Raw genomic sequence first — 14,731 nt, 5'->3', positions numbered from 1 at the left:
TAGGGCAGCGTGTGACGGTTTCGTATAGTCTTGATCATTCTAAGTCGATGTAGCGATGTCCGTCTGACTGTTGTAATCAGGCTATCTTTTGAACGAACTGAGATAGAAGGCTAAAATTTTGCACGCATGTGTATTTTGCCAACATGCAGGTTAAGTTTGTAAATGGGTCATATAGGTCCACGTATTCATATAGCACCCATATAACGCTACCACCCAACAGTCGGTATTTTGATGATTTAAGGAATATTTTTTACCACAATTATTTCAAATTTGCCTATGGCAATCGCGTATGCAGGTTCAAGTCTTAGTATAACCCCCATATATTTCCGATATTCGGTATTTTGATGATATTAACCGGAGTTGTTTAAAATTTCGTAATTGAAATTCGTAATGGGTACTACAGCCTATGACAAAAAATCGCGTATGCAGGTCCACGTCTTCGTATAGCCCTCATATAAGGGGTTTCATTTGAAGGGTATTTTTTTACGGATTTTTTTTTTGAAAATTTTCAATTTCCTTCAAAACGGTATTAAAACATAGCTTGTTTTTGTTTGGTTTTAGTTATCTGCATTAAAGTTTGGGAGAGAAACCTCCCTTAAATGTCTGTGAAAAGTTTCGGCTTGAATCGTATTCTTGCAGGGTTATCTGTATTTACTCTACTATTCCGCAACCGTGCTTAATAAATTGAGGGGGAGGTGTGGGAAAATAGTTTTCGCGGTTGGTAGCCTTTGAAGTGTGTTGTCTATCAAGAGCTGGTTCATCATATTTTAAAATTTGTGTGTTATGCCGCGATGAATGTTGCGTTTGGAGAACCTACAAGGCATTTCTATACTGTTATGTACAACTATGAGCAGTAGCGGTTGCGAATAGCAACAAAATTGCTAATGGGAAAACTACAAAATTGCTATTGGTTGTTATGATATCATCTAGAGTGGGACAACATTATTTAGCGGAAGACACCTCAAGGGGTTTCCATCCACAAAAGACTTTGAAAGGTATTTTTTAGACGAATGACCTTCCAAAGGTCTTCTATGAATACCAGAGCTCTTGAATGTCTTTTAAAGACAGAATACCTCTCAAAAGTCTTCTATGAAAAAAATCTTCTTATAAGTCCTTATTTAATAATTTTTGAAGAGAGAAGATCTTTTCAGGATTTTCCAGAGAATATCTTTTTAAGGTTCTTCTATAGACAGAAGATCTTTTAAAGGGTTCTATAGAGAGAAAATCCTTAAAGGATCTTCTGTAGACATAGAGAGAAAAGATCCTTTAAGGGTCTTCTATAGAGAGAAGATCCTTTAAGGGTCTTCTATAGACAGAAGATCCTTCAAGGATCCTTTAAGGGTCCTTTAAGGTCATTTAAGGGTTCTTTAAGGGTCTTCTTAGACAGTAGGGACCCTTTAAGGGTCCTTTAAGGTTATTTAAGGGTCCTTTAAGGTCATTTAAGGGTCCTTTAAGGTCATTTAAGTGTCCTTTAAGGGTCTTCTATAGACAGTAGATCCTTTAAGGGTCTTCTATAGACAGAAGATCCTTTAAGGGTCTTCTATAGACAGAGTATCCTATAGACAGAAGGTCCTTTAAGGGTCTTCTATAGACAGGAGATCCTTTAAGAGTTTTCTGTGTGCAGACGATCGTATCAAGATCGTTTATAGACAGAAGACGTTTTCAAGGCATTCTAGAGACAGGAGGATTCCCAAACTTCTGCTCCCTATAGCGGTCTTTTACAGGAACTTCTGTCTAGGTAACCCATTTGGAAAGGGCTCCCATAAATAAGCAGCACTTAAAACCCATGAAAACGGAATACATCACAATATTGAAATTCCAACTCTGGTAGGGTAGTAGACATGTCTTTTCAGGAGTTCTTATCTTTGTTGTCAACTCGATAAGAACTCCTTGAAAAATTTATTAAAAGAATAGGAAATATTTTTGATTCTTTTTGGGAAATTAATGCAAATATTTGCCGATATGCAGTGGAAATGTTTCTTTTCTTTGATGACTTATAGTGAAATTTGATGCAGAATATATTTGTCTCTGCCGTCATCCTTTTAAAATGATGCTTAATAATAGATTTTTGTAAAAATTCACACAAAGTACGGCTTTAACCCTAAAATGTCTCTCCAATATATAATATGAATTCCTGGCGTTTAAATAAGACTTCGGCTTTGACGCCTTCAAGGTTCTACAGTAGAATTGACAAATAATTTTGTAGAATATTTTGCCAAGCTACGACCACGTTTAAGGGGAGTTTTTAACCATTTAAAAAAAAAGGACCAAAAGGGACCCAAAGGCAATCCTCGTGTTTTTATTTGCAATATTGTCGAAGGTGCTATATACCTAAAATCAATGCAATCCAAGGAATCAACGTAATCCAAGGAAATTCAAAAAATTTAAAAGGTGGAACTTTTCCTCTCAATTTAATAAGAAACCGCCCACTATATGGAAATTCCACCTCTGATAGGTAGTATGACCTTTCCGGTGTTCTTCTCTTTGGCCCCTTTTAATCAAGGCAAATATGTACATAATAAAATGCAGAATTCTTGTATATTTGTGTGTAACAACCAGTAATGATGGCCAACTCTTTCGTTGCTAATGCCCGGGGATACAACTCGAGTTGGCAACTGCAACTAAAATAAAATGGTTAACCAAACTTTTTGACCACACACCAAACAGTTTATTGCGAAAAATACTTGCAATGTATGTTATTGCCAGATAGTTTTCAAATTTTCTCTCCATCGCACCAGAAATATGGTAGTGCAAAATAGTTGAAATAAGTTTTAAAACTTTTTGAATATTTTTTGTCAGCTTGAAAACTAAGTTTTTTTAATTGAAATTTTTTAATCGTTTCCTTAATGCACATTTAGCAAGGACATTCCAGATGGGATAGAAGATAAATTTGTTGGGGCATAATACGTTGCTCGATTTTGGTTTAGATTTTAATCATTTAAAATGGGAACTTCATTTTTAATCTTGGGTGTATCAATAAACGTGGATGTTTTAAAAATATTTTTTTGGGATATATCAATAACCGTGGACTTTTTAAAAATATTTTTTCGAATGTATCAATAAACATGGATTTTTTAAAAATATTTTGTCGGGTGTATCAATAAACGTGGATGTTTTAAAAATATTTTTTTCGGGTGTATCAATAAGCGTGGATTTTTTAAAAATATTTTTTCGGGTGTATCAATAAGCGTGGATTTTTTAAAAATATTTTTTTCGGATGTATAAATAAACGTGGATTTTTTAAAAATATTTTTTCTGGGTTATCAATAAACGTGGACTTTTTAAAAATATTTTTTCTGGGTTATCAATAAACGTGGACTTTTTAAAAATATTTTTTCTGGGTTATCAATAAACGTGGACTTTTTAAAAATATTTTTTCTGGGTTATCAATAAACGTGGACTTTTTAAAAATATTTTTTCTGGGTTATCAATAAACATAAATTTTTAAAAAAAATTTGTTCGGGTGTATCAATAAACGTGGATTTTTTAAAAATATTTTTTTCGGATATATCAATAAACGTGGATTTTTTAAAAATATTTTTTTCGGATATATCAATAAACGTGGATTTTTTAAAAATATTTTTTTCGGATATATCAATAAACGTGGATTTTTTAAAAATATTTTTTTCGGATATATCAATAAACGTGGATTTTTTAAAAATATTTTTTTCGGATGTATCAATAAAACGTGAATTTTTTAAAAATATTTTTTTTCGGATGTATCAATAAACGTGGATTTTTTAAAAATATTTTTTCGGATGTATCAATAAACGTGGATTTTTTAAAAATATTTTTTCGGATGTATCAATAAACGTGGATTTTTTTTAAAAAATATTTTTTCGGATGTATCAATAAACGTGGATTTTTTAAAAATATTTTTTCGGATGTATTAATAAACGTGGATTTTTTTTAAAAATATTTTTTCGGATGTATCAATAAACGTGGATTTTTTAAAAATATTTTTTTCTGGGTTATCAATAAAAGTGGATTTTTTAAAAATATTTTTTCGGGTGTATCAATAAACGTGGATTTTTTAAAAATATTTTTATTCGGATGTATCAATAAACGTGGATTTTTTAAAAATATATTTTTTTTCGGATGTATCAATAAACGTGGATTTTTTAAAAATATTTTTTTTATTTTTCTTTTTTCTGTATTAGATGAAGAGGTATACTTCGGTCGACTTCATATGGTTCATCGCGCACTTTTTAACATTTTCTTTAAAAAGAGTAAATAATATTTTTAAAGGCTCTAATCGTATAGTATTAAAAATTATTTTGTAGGTCTCTAGCCGTAGATTATTAAACCATATTTCCAGATGGATTCTTTGAGTTGAAATCACGGAATTTTGAAAAATATTTCGGCAGGGATGGATTCGGAAAAAAATATTTTCAAATACTTTCAAAGCTTTGGTACTAAATTTATTTTATGAATTCCGTTTCCATTTCGACATATCATAAACTCTTCTTCTCTGAATTATCGCCCACCCAATCCCTTCCAATACCTAAAATAATCAACAACTTCACCAACTTCCTCCTGCTAAATCAAAAATGGATTTGTAACGATAATTAAGTGAGGCACGTTTCAATACCCGTTGGCTTTGGTCGTTAACAAACGATTATTGTTTTACAGTCAATATATCGTGTGACTGGGCTCATTTAAAGTACCACAACAACAAAAAAAAAAAATGAACCAAATAAAAGACTAAAGAAAATGAAATGAAAAAAAAAAAACGGACAAAATTGTTTAATAAGCAAAACTAACTACCGTTTGTGGCGAGAGAGAAGAAGTTCAAATTGGCATTGGGTCACTATTCTAACCGGTTTGGCTGAAATGAAATTGAAAATCTAATAACTCTCACAGTCATCAACTAATCGAGATAATTGATCGGTACACAGAAGTTGGCTTTGAAAAAAGCAAAAAAAAAAAAATAAAAATGACTGTCAGGCACATGGTCGGCCACAACCGTTTAAATGTGTAAAATTTGAACTTTGATGCTACATTGGTATCGGATTACAGCAAGGGAATTTAATCGATAACATTAAAAGATAGGGATGGCAATTGGGAATTCTTTGGTGATTTGGAATTTTGATTACAGGAATGAAAATAAAAATTTGAAAAAAAAAAAAAATGTATAACGAAATTAAATCCAATTATGAGTAATAAAATATAATAAAAAAATTACTTTTTCCCCCTCGGCATCCCTAATCTACAGAACTCATATTTACTAGAGCGCGCTTCATGAGTTATTAAATGTAATTAACATTTTAATAACGCTTTAATTACAAATTACAATTATTTATATTACAACTATTATCTATTATTATTATCATTGGCTGTTGGTTGGTTGGCAGACATGAAAAAAATAATAAACTTTGTTTAATTCGATTTATCTCCGAGTGATTAAATTATGGCAGTTTGTTAAGGAAATTGTTTGAAACAACAGAACAACCAGGGGAATCGTATGGAACTCTATATTTATTTTTATATAATCACAATTCTTGGGAAGTAATTGTGGACAATGTTTCATTTATCTTTTTAATGCAGTAGATTTGAAGTGGGGGATTTGCGGTAAAACAACCATATTTTTAAAAACTAAATTTATATAAAAAGGGTTCCTATTATCGTCGATAAAAAAAAAAAAAAAAAAAAAAAAAAAAATATATATATATATATATATATATATATATATATATATATATATATATATATATATATATATAAAGGGTTAATCGTGGATTGATAAAAAATATTTTGAAGGCTATATTCACAGATATGGTGAATTGCGGATTTGGAGCTTTAATCCGGAATTCTTTGACGAAACATTTTTTTTTTTTGCCTCAAAGGCTTTGTCTGAATCCTGGATTTTCACAGAAAATTTTTGAGGTTGCAATCGTGGATTTTTAAGGATATTTTTTTGAGCGGCTTTGTCTTTAAAGTGGTTTTTATATGAATATTTTGGAGGATATAATCTTAGCCTCTAAAAAAATATTCTTGGGGCTAAATACGCCTCAAAATATTTTTGAGGCTGTAATCGTGGATTTTTTTAAAAAATATATTTTTGAGGCTGCAATCGTGAGCTTTTCAAAATTAGTTTTGAGGCTGTAATCGTAAGTTTTTTAAAATGGTTTTGAGGCTCGTGAATTTTTGAAGAATATATTTTTTGAGGGATGGCGATTTTTTTTAAGAATATTTGTTGAAGCTCTGCCAGACTTGTGGATTTTTTAATATATTTTTTTTTAAGATCGTGTATTCTTGAAAAATATTTTGGAGGCTATATTCACGAATTCTTGAGGAATATGTTCAGAGGTTCTAATCGTGGATTTATAGAAAATATATTTTGAGGATGTAATCGTGGATTTTTCATAGAATAAAGGGCCTAATCATGGATCATGGTCTAAATGTGAATTCTTAAAGTTTTTGGGCTATATTTTTTAAGGCTCTGCCTGAATCGTGGATTTTTAAAGAATATTATTTGAGGTTCCAATCGTGGATTTTTGGAGAGTATCTTTTGAGGCTGCAATCTTGGATTTTAGAGGGTGTATTTTTAGGCTGCAATCGTGGATTTTAGAGGGTGTATTTTTAGGCTGCAATCGTGGATTTTTGAAGAGTATTTTTGAGAGTCTAATCTTAGATTTTTGGAGAATAATTCGAGCGGCTCTAATCGTGGATTTTTATAAATAAGTTTTGTGGCTCTAATAGTAGAACACTTCGGAGGTTATAATCTGGGAATTTTAGATTGTTTTGATGGACTTGTTTGAACTCTTACCTCGAATTTTGAAGAAGATTTTTTAAAGGCTGAAATCGTGAATTTTTGAATAATAGCTGTTGAGGCTGTAATGGGGGATTTTTCAAGTAATCAGGGATTTTTAATGAATGTTTGAGGTTTGATTTTTTTTAAAAATTGTTGTGATGCCCTTATCGTGGACTTTTAAAGACTATTTTTTGAGGCTCTATCAGAATCGTAAATTTTTTAAAGAATATTTGTTTTTGATTTTTTAGATTTAGATTTGGGGTTCTATCAGAGAATATTTTTTTGAGGTTAAAGCGTGCATTTTTTGAGAACATTATTTTGAATGTCAACCAAAAGCTATAACCGTGTTTTTTAAAGAATATTTTTAGAGGCCTATTAGAGCTATAAAATTGGCATTTTTAATAACTACTATTTTTTACTATTTTTAAGGCTCTGTCAGAATCGTAGGTTTTTAAAGCTCTAGCAGAATCGTAGTATTTTAACGAATTTGTTTAGGCTCTACCTTTATCTTAGATTTGTAAAAAATATATTTTTACCATTATTTTTGTATCTTTAAAAGGTAAAATCATTAATTTTTCAAGTGTCTTTAAGAGGTATGATCATAGATTAACAAAGAATAATGTTTAAGGCTCTAACAAAGCTAGAAACTGGCAAGTATTTAATTTATATTTTATGAGGTATTTTTGAGCTATAATTGTATATATTTGAATATTTTTAGGGCTCGATCTCAATGATGTACCATCCTGAATATTTTGTACATATTTCGCCGTATAATTTATGTTTAGAGTTCAGATTTTTAGTACATTATTTTGTACAAATTTTCAAAAACTCATCTTAATCTCATGCCTTACAATACTACTAACTTATATATTAAATTTGAATATTCTAGTTTTAAAACTGCGTTATGTTGACACCAAAACATAGTTTTAAATACTTTTGTACAATTAGGTGAATTTTATATCATTTTGCTGCGATTTTCTCCACACCCTATCGTTTGAGATCTTTTCACAATTGAAGTGATTCCTGTGTCAAATTACAAAATTCTAGCTCTACTCTTTTGTACTTTTTACCATTAGCACACTTTTTTCTTCCAAATACTCTACTTTATTTCGTGCCTTTGTACCCATCGCGACCTAAATACGAAACTTCAACTTTTAAGTACAGAATTCACTTGTAAACAAAATAGTTTTCAGGCCTTTTTAAGATAATGTTGTGTTTACTATCCCTTTGGTTCTATTCTTCAGTCTACCATTCTCAAATTCTTTAAACCAGACCTGTAACCATCGTTCCAACTTTCAAAATTCGATTGCTTCTCCTTCGTGTGGATTACTCTGGTACATTTTTCAATTGAAATTCGCAGAAAATTTCCAAAATTCTTTAGAAACTTTTAGTACGACTTTTAATAGCTTCCTCTGTTTCTCATTGGTACTTTTTAACTTTTAATACCCATTTCTATCAAAAAAGTACCATGGTTAAGAGTACCATTTTTTGCATAATAGTACAAGCTTCATCTTGTTGAAATATTTTTTCAACTGAACTCTACAGGACATTTTAAATTCGTGATATTAAATTTTTTTTACCAAAAGGTACCGGATTTCTGTCCAAAATCATTGGTTTTGGTACTTTTAAAAATTGTACTATAAAAGCGATCATTTCGAAATGTGGTACAGATTTGATTTAAAAATTCTACTTGATTGGACTAAGTTTGTGAACTTTGGCATAAGGGTCACCTGTAAAAACCTTAATGCGGAACTTCAATAGTTTAGCTGTAAAGGATTAGGATGTGAGCCCAAAAATACAGATTTTAGTTCTTTTGTTCAATTTAGTGGTTTTTAGTACACTTTCGTACAATTTTTTTTATAAAATTTAGTACAATTTACTACTATTACTACACTTATGACACAAACGGCCCTCATTTTTCGACCCTTTCAACCAAAAATGACGCTATCGTCAAATTTTCATCCTCTTGCTCAATCAGTTACCCAAATACCAATGGTAAAGAAATTGGCACCTCTTGGTACTTTTTGTACTTTATGGTGCGAAATATCAAAATCACCCTACATTGGAGAATTCCAATTTTTTTTGTTCTAACGATTCAAGCAAAACCGGAGGTATCAATGTTGTAATAATTTGTAACACCTAGTACCATTTCGTACTACTAGTACACCCAATACCAGTAGTATACAATTTGGTACATTTTAGATTTTAGTACTTTTCCTACCTTATGTTACGAAATTTCAATAGAACCTTAAATCTCAACAGAGAATTCCATTTTCCCACAATACTGATGGTTCCAATTTGGTACCGTTTAGTACCAAATCACCCACATATCTCAATCTTACAAAAAAAAAAAAAAAAAAAATTACGTCCATTCACCCAATGCCATTGCCACCAAATTAAGTACAATTTCTTATTTTTCGTACACTTTTAATGTAAAACTTTCCAAGAAGGCCAATCTCAATATCGAAACCTTGAATTTCTTTGGAAATCATCAATGCTTTGTGCGAGTTCATAAAAGAAGACTGACGCAAATCACTTGGCTATTAGTGGGAAAATGCAACAATAAGATTTTTTTTCGTGAAAAAGAGTTTTTCCATATTGAAATTCCACATAAGTCGGGAAATTGGTTCGAGTCAACTGGAAAAAGAAGAAAAGGTTAAAAAAGGACAATCACAGCATCTTCAAAAGAAAAGTATGCAATATAAAGATGTGGGTATCCTTTATCCAATACACAAACCCCATCAAAATGGCAGTGTGCGGCGAGGTTTTTTATGAGATTTTTTCGGAATTAAGAAATTTAATTTTATTTGATTTTATTTATTTTTTGCTATGACCGAATATCGTAGTGATAATTTTTATTACAGAGCTGAATATTTCCTTTTCAATTCTGGCTAAAAATTTTCCCTCTCATATTGTGTTTTTCATATGAATGAGATTTAAAGAAGAATTTTTGCCCTTTTATCCATCTTTAAAAGACTATTTCCTTGAAACAGAAAGAGAGAAGTTATTTAATTTTATTGTCTACTTTTTTTTTTTATTAAATATCATATACTGACTTTAAAAAACACTCTTCAATTGAATTATGTTTCCACATTTTTTTTCTGGCAAATAGGCAATACATTTGGAAATCTTCTTGGGATACGTAAACTGTTTTTCTTTCCAATATTATTGCAGCGTTTCTTTTTGAGTGGGAGGGTTTCCTTTTGTGCAATAAATAAATATGGAGAGAAGCAACAATTTTTTTTTTTGATGAAAAAATATGGCCTATTATCCATTCTCTGAAAACTTAAAAAAATGGAAAGCAAAACAAAGGAAATAATTAAAAAAATATAATTCTGAAAACATTATTTCAGTTTGGTCATTGAGTCCTTACAAACATTTCCTGGAAAAGGACATAAAAGACCCCAATTTTCTTTCAAATCTATTTGAATGCTCCTGAGATTATGAGGAGGCTGTTCTTTTAAAAATAATTCTGTTGCAATATTATGAATGGACAATTGGGGATTTTATTGATTATTTTTAAGATACCAGGAACCAAATGATTGAAATAGAAATAATCAATTCCTTGGCGAAAGAAACGAAAATAATTTGGGAAAACAATATTGAAATTAAGAAGTTGGAAATAGATAAATGTCTAAATTTCAAATATTTTCTACGAAATGTCAAATAAACATAAAATTGATTTGTGTTTTGTTTTCTTATTAATGGTGGCTAATTTCCTTTAGACTACATAAAGACAGGATATACGCATGTAAGGAGTGTGAGTGGGCTCTGAACAAGGTTTTGGGCATTAAGATACCTAGAATAGGGAATTATCGGAGAAAGAGAGCTTATAACCTTCAGAAAACTCAAAATGTCAAATATGTATTTAAATGTGGGGACGGCATTACCCATTTTCAATACAACGATTTTAGAAGTTGGACATTGAATGATTTAGAGTCAAATGTTCGAGGTTCTTAACCTCCAGTCCAATTGGGTCATACATCTGAGTCTATCTATCTATCTATCTATCTATCTATCTTTATGGAATCACATTCTCAGTCGATTTATGCATGTCCGTCCTGTCTGTCCGTCCGTCTCTCCATTTTCATCGTCATCGAAATAACGGTTTTAGAACCTAGGTCTCTTTGGACCAAATCCGTTTCAGGACATTTGGAGTTGACCTAGCGATGTTCGTCCGTCCATCTGTCTGGCTGGTGCGCACGATAACTTTCGAAGGAACTATCGTATTTTGCCCAAACTTGGTGCTTTGTAATATTATCAAACTTAGATCTAGTTCAGAGATGGGCAAATTCGGTCCACTCCTTCTGTTGTTTACGTAAACCCCTAATTTTTTTTTTTGTAAAAAGTCCACTTTTCTTGCCTATGTGATCCTTTACAAGATATATTATTTAAGAAATCCACATCAGATGGTCATTGAAAAACATTCTTTAAAAAATCCATGTTAGATGGGTCCTTATTTATTGTATATCATATTTGTGGCTCTGTCGATCCTTAAAAGTGGCATTTTTAAAACATATATCTGTAGTTCCTTGCAAAAAAATACAAGATTGTGGATATGTTGGTTCTTGAAAAAAATGTTGAAAAATCCATATTTGTGGCTTCGTTGTCCTTTAAAAAATATTTTTTAAGAAAGGCTCAAAAAGTCATGGGATTTTTTTTAAATCTGCATTGGCAAATCTAATAGCTCTTTTAAAAAAATCTTCTTTAAAAAATTCACGTTAGAGGGTCCTTATTTAAAAAATCCACGTTAGAGGGTCTTTTAAAAAAAATCTTCTTTAAAAAATCCACGTTAGAGGGTCCTTTGAAAAAAATCTTCTTTAAAAAATCCACGTCAGAGGATCCTTTGAAAAAAAGCTCCTTTAAAAAATCCACGTTAGAGGGTTCTTTGAAATAAATCTTCTTTAAAAAAAATCCACGTTAGATGGATGGTTCTTTGAAAAACTTTTCTTTAAAAAATCCACTTTTGATGGATGGTCCTTTGAAAATAGTCTTCTTTAAGAAATCAGCGATAAATGGTCCTTTGAAGAAAAAAAATATTTATTTAAAAAATCCAGGTTTGGGTCCTTATTTATGTTATACCTTGTTCGTGCCTCTGTTGATCCCTAATTTTGTTTAAATACATATGTTTGTAGCTCTTTTGGTCCTTTAAAAAGTCCGTGTTTGCAGATCTGTTGGCTCTTGAAAAAAAAAAAAAAAACACCACGTTTAATACTTTCAAAATTCCCTGATTGTCCTTTTAAAACATTTCTTTTAAAAAGGCTCTAAAAGTCATTGCAATTTTTTTTTAAATCCGCCTTGGCAAGTATATAATAGTCTGCTGTAATAGCTCCCAAAGAAATATTCTTAAAAAACTCAACGGTTGTGTCTTAGATTGTCTCTGAAAAAAATATTTTTGAAAAAAGTCGATATTCCTTAATTATACCCTCAGCCATATGGCTACAGGCGCAATAGATCATTTGATACGACCAAAACGTGCCTAATCGATATAACGGTTTTCGACCTAGGTCTTTTTGCTCCAAATCCGTTTCAGGATGTTTGAAGTCGATCTAGGGGTGTCTGTCCGTCCGTCTGTCTGACTACCTGGTGCCCATGATAACTCTAGAAGGAAGTATCCGATTTGGTCCTAGATTAGTACATCTTAATATTATTATCAAATTTAGATTGAATTCGGAGATGGACAATATCGGCCCACTCTTTTTGGTACCAACCACACAAAAGGTCAACATTTTCAAATAAAATAATTTTACCCATAGAAAGAGAAAGGATCGTCCTGTTTTTCGCAAACTTTGCAAATCCCAATATTTTTATCAGTACTAGGTCAGGTGCGAAAATGGACAATATCATCCCACTCAATCAAGTACCTTCCCCCCAAACGATCAAAATTTAGAATAATCACAAAGCTTATAAAATGTGAAAAATTTGTCCGAATATCTTAAAATTTCTCAAATCGTAATGAATCTACCAACACGAATCTCTGATAGTCCATAATTTTTTGGTGAACTTTTGTGACCCTATTGTCCTAGAAAACTGAAAAATTTTGTCCTTAAAATATTTAAAACATCTGATATGTCGTCCTTGAGGCCATTATTTTTTTTTTTTTTTTGGATTTTTAATTTTTTAATGTTAAGATTTATATTCAAATTGTTTTATACCTTAACTTAAGTGTTTGTAATCCATTAAGATATGTCGATAAATCCAATATCGTATTCCAGTTATATGGGAGCTGAAGAAACACGAGTCGTATTCAACAAATATTCACAGGATAATGAAGGACTTTTATTCTATTATTTTTTTTAATTATTTTGAAAATTTAGTATTTCATTGGAATTTATATTTTTATTTTATTGGCATTTATTTTGAAAATACTATTTTTTTATTATTGGAATAATTAATCCGATGATTTTTATTTTTTTTTTTTTTTTAATATCTCCACAGATTTTGATGAGCTTTTTCACATAACTTTAATTTTATATTTTCTTTCGGAAAATATTTTTTTGTTTTTTATTTTTAACATTAATTATTTAAAACAAATTTTTATTGTCAACAACATTTAATATTTTTCAATTAAAATATTTTTTTTTTAAATTATAGTAAATTTAATTTGAATTTATTATTAATTAATTTTCAATTATGCTGTTTATCTACGTTTTTCTTCATATATATTTTTTAATTTTAATTTTTTTTTAATATTTTTTATTTTTTTAATATTTAAATTCCATTTAAACTTTATTGACAGTAAATATCACTTTTTATTAACTTTATCTTTTTTTAACAGGAACAACAACCCCTCATAACACTTGCAGCATTTCTTTCACTCAACAACATTAAGGTATGTAAATAATTGGTAATTTCCTTTCTAATTTAACTTTTGTATTCCATTCTCAACGTATGGCATTGTGTTAAACATCTCACACTCACACTAAGATTTCAGGACAACTCCTCAAATTTAATCTTTTGTGCCAACGGCATTTAATTCCAGATTAGCACTTAGCACTGGGTTCTCCTTTTTTCCCTTAATCCACACCATAAATATTGCATTTAATTCGCGCGCTTTAATATCCGGCGGAATGGGAGTTGAATATTTGTATTCCGATTATTTTTCAAAAACAGCCATAGACCGTCTGTGTGCGCTAGGTGACAGGCAGGCGGTGTTTTTTGAAGAACTGAATCAAATGGCGCCTAAACTTCAACTAAACCAATGTGAAAACAACGTTAAACATTATTTGGTTATTTCAAAATATCACAAATCCAATGTATGAGGTCGTGCTTCGAACATGTTTGAATCGAACATAGAGTTAGAACAAAAGTGACAAGGCATTGCAGGCAGCATATAGTTAGCTATGAGTTGAAATGTACGAACGTTAAGCATCTGCACAAAAGTAAACAGATTGGAATATAAATGTTCTGAGTTATTGTATGAGAGCATAGTAAATATTTTTATAAAACTAAAATATTTATGATTATAGATTGGATAGAGCTTCAACATATATTCGTCAAAGATTCGTAAACAATTCAAAATTTAGAAAAAAATAAAATTTTTTTTAATCTACAATTTTTCTTTGGAAAGTCCCTTAAAGTTATTTTCTAATACAAATCTATGAATAATGGATAGAAAATCGTTGTTGATTTTTTTGATTTTTTCCCTGGAAGATTATTCAAATATTTTTCAAAAATCTAAGTTTTTGGTAAAAAAAATATCCCTTAAAAATATTAACAGAAAATCCTTGATTTTTTTTTTAAATCATCGATTATCGGCCTGAGTTCTTTGAAACAATTTTAAAACTCCACTATTTTGGTCTTAAAAATTCTTAAAAAAATCCATTATTTTTGGAAAAAAATTTCTTCAAAAATTCAAGAAATCAAAAAACCAGTAGATAATCGATTTCATCAATGAAAAAATTGCTTAAAAAAGTACATAAAACTTGAAGTTGATGAGTTAGAGGTCCTTGAAATTTTTTTTTAAAAAATTCACGA

General features: G+C 30.3%; 1 protein-coding gene and 1 long non-coding RNA gene across 3 annotated transcripts in view; one reads left to right on the top strand and one right to left on the bottom strand.

Annotated features, from left to right (window-relative positions):
- LOC131800320 (gonadotropin-releasing hormone receptor) overlaps positions 1 to 13,931 on the bottom strand; it is an 84,598-nt gene extending 70,667 nt beyond the window's left edge. The window contains exon 1 of one of the 2 annotated variants that reach the window (XM_059119652.1): positions 13,676 to 13,931. The gene's annotated coding sequence lies outside the window, so the exon portion shown is untranslated. Of the gene's footprint in view, positions 1 to 12,909; positions 13,287 to 13,675 lie in introns of those variants that run through there. The other variant, XM_059119651.1, reaches the window with a different exon arrangement.
- The window catches only part of LOC131801238 (uncharacterized), a 135,573-nt gene continuing 134,240 nt past the window's right edge, over positions 13,399 to 14,731 (top strand). Inside the window, exon 1 of the long non-coding RNA XR_009341749.1 lies at positions 13,399 to 13,586. This is a non-coding gene — a long non-coding RNA (uncharacterized LOC131801238). The remainder of the gene's footprint in view (positions 13,587 to 14,731) is intronic.

Source organism: Musca domestica, unplaced genomic scaffold (assembly GCF_030504385.1).
Source record: "Musca domestica strain aabys unplaced genomic scaffold, Musca_domestica.polishedcontigs.V.1.1 15, whole genome shotgun sequence".
Classification (NCBI taxonomy): Eukaryota; Metazoa; Arthropoda; class Insecta; order Diptera; family Muscidae; genus Musca; species Musca domestica.
Note: the sequence above shows the minus strand (reverse complement) of the source record. Positions and strands in the feature narration are given on the sequence as shown.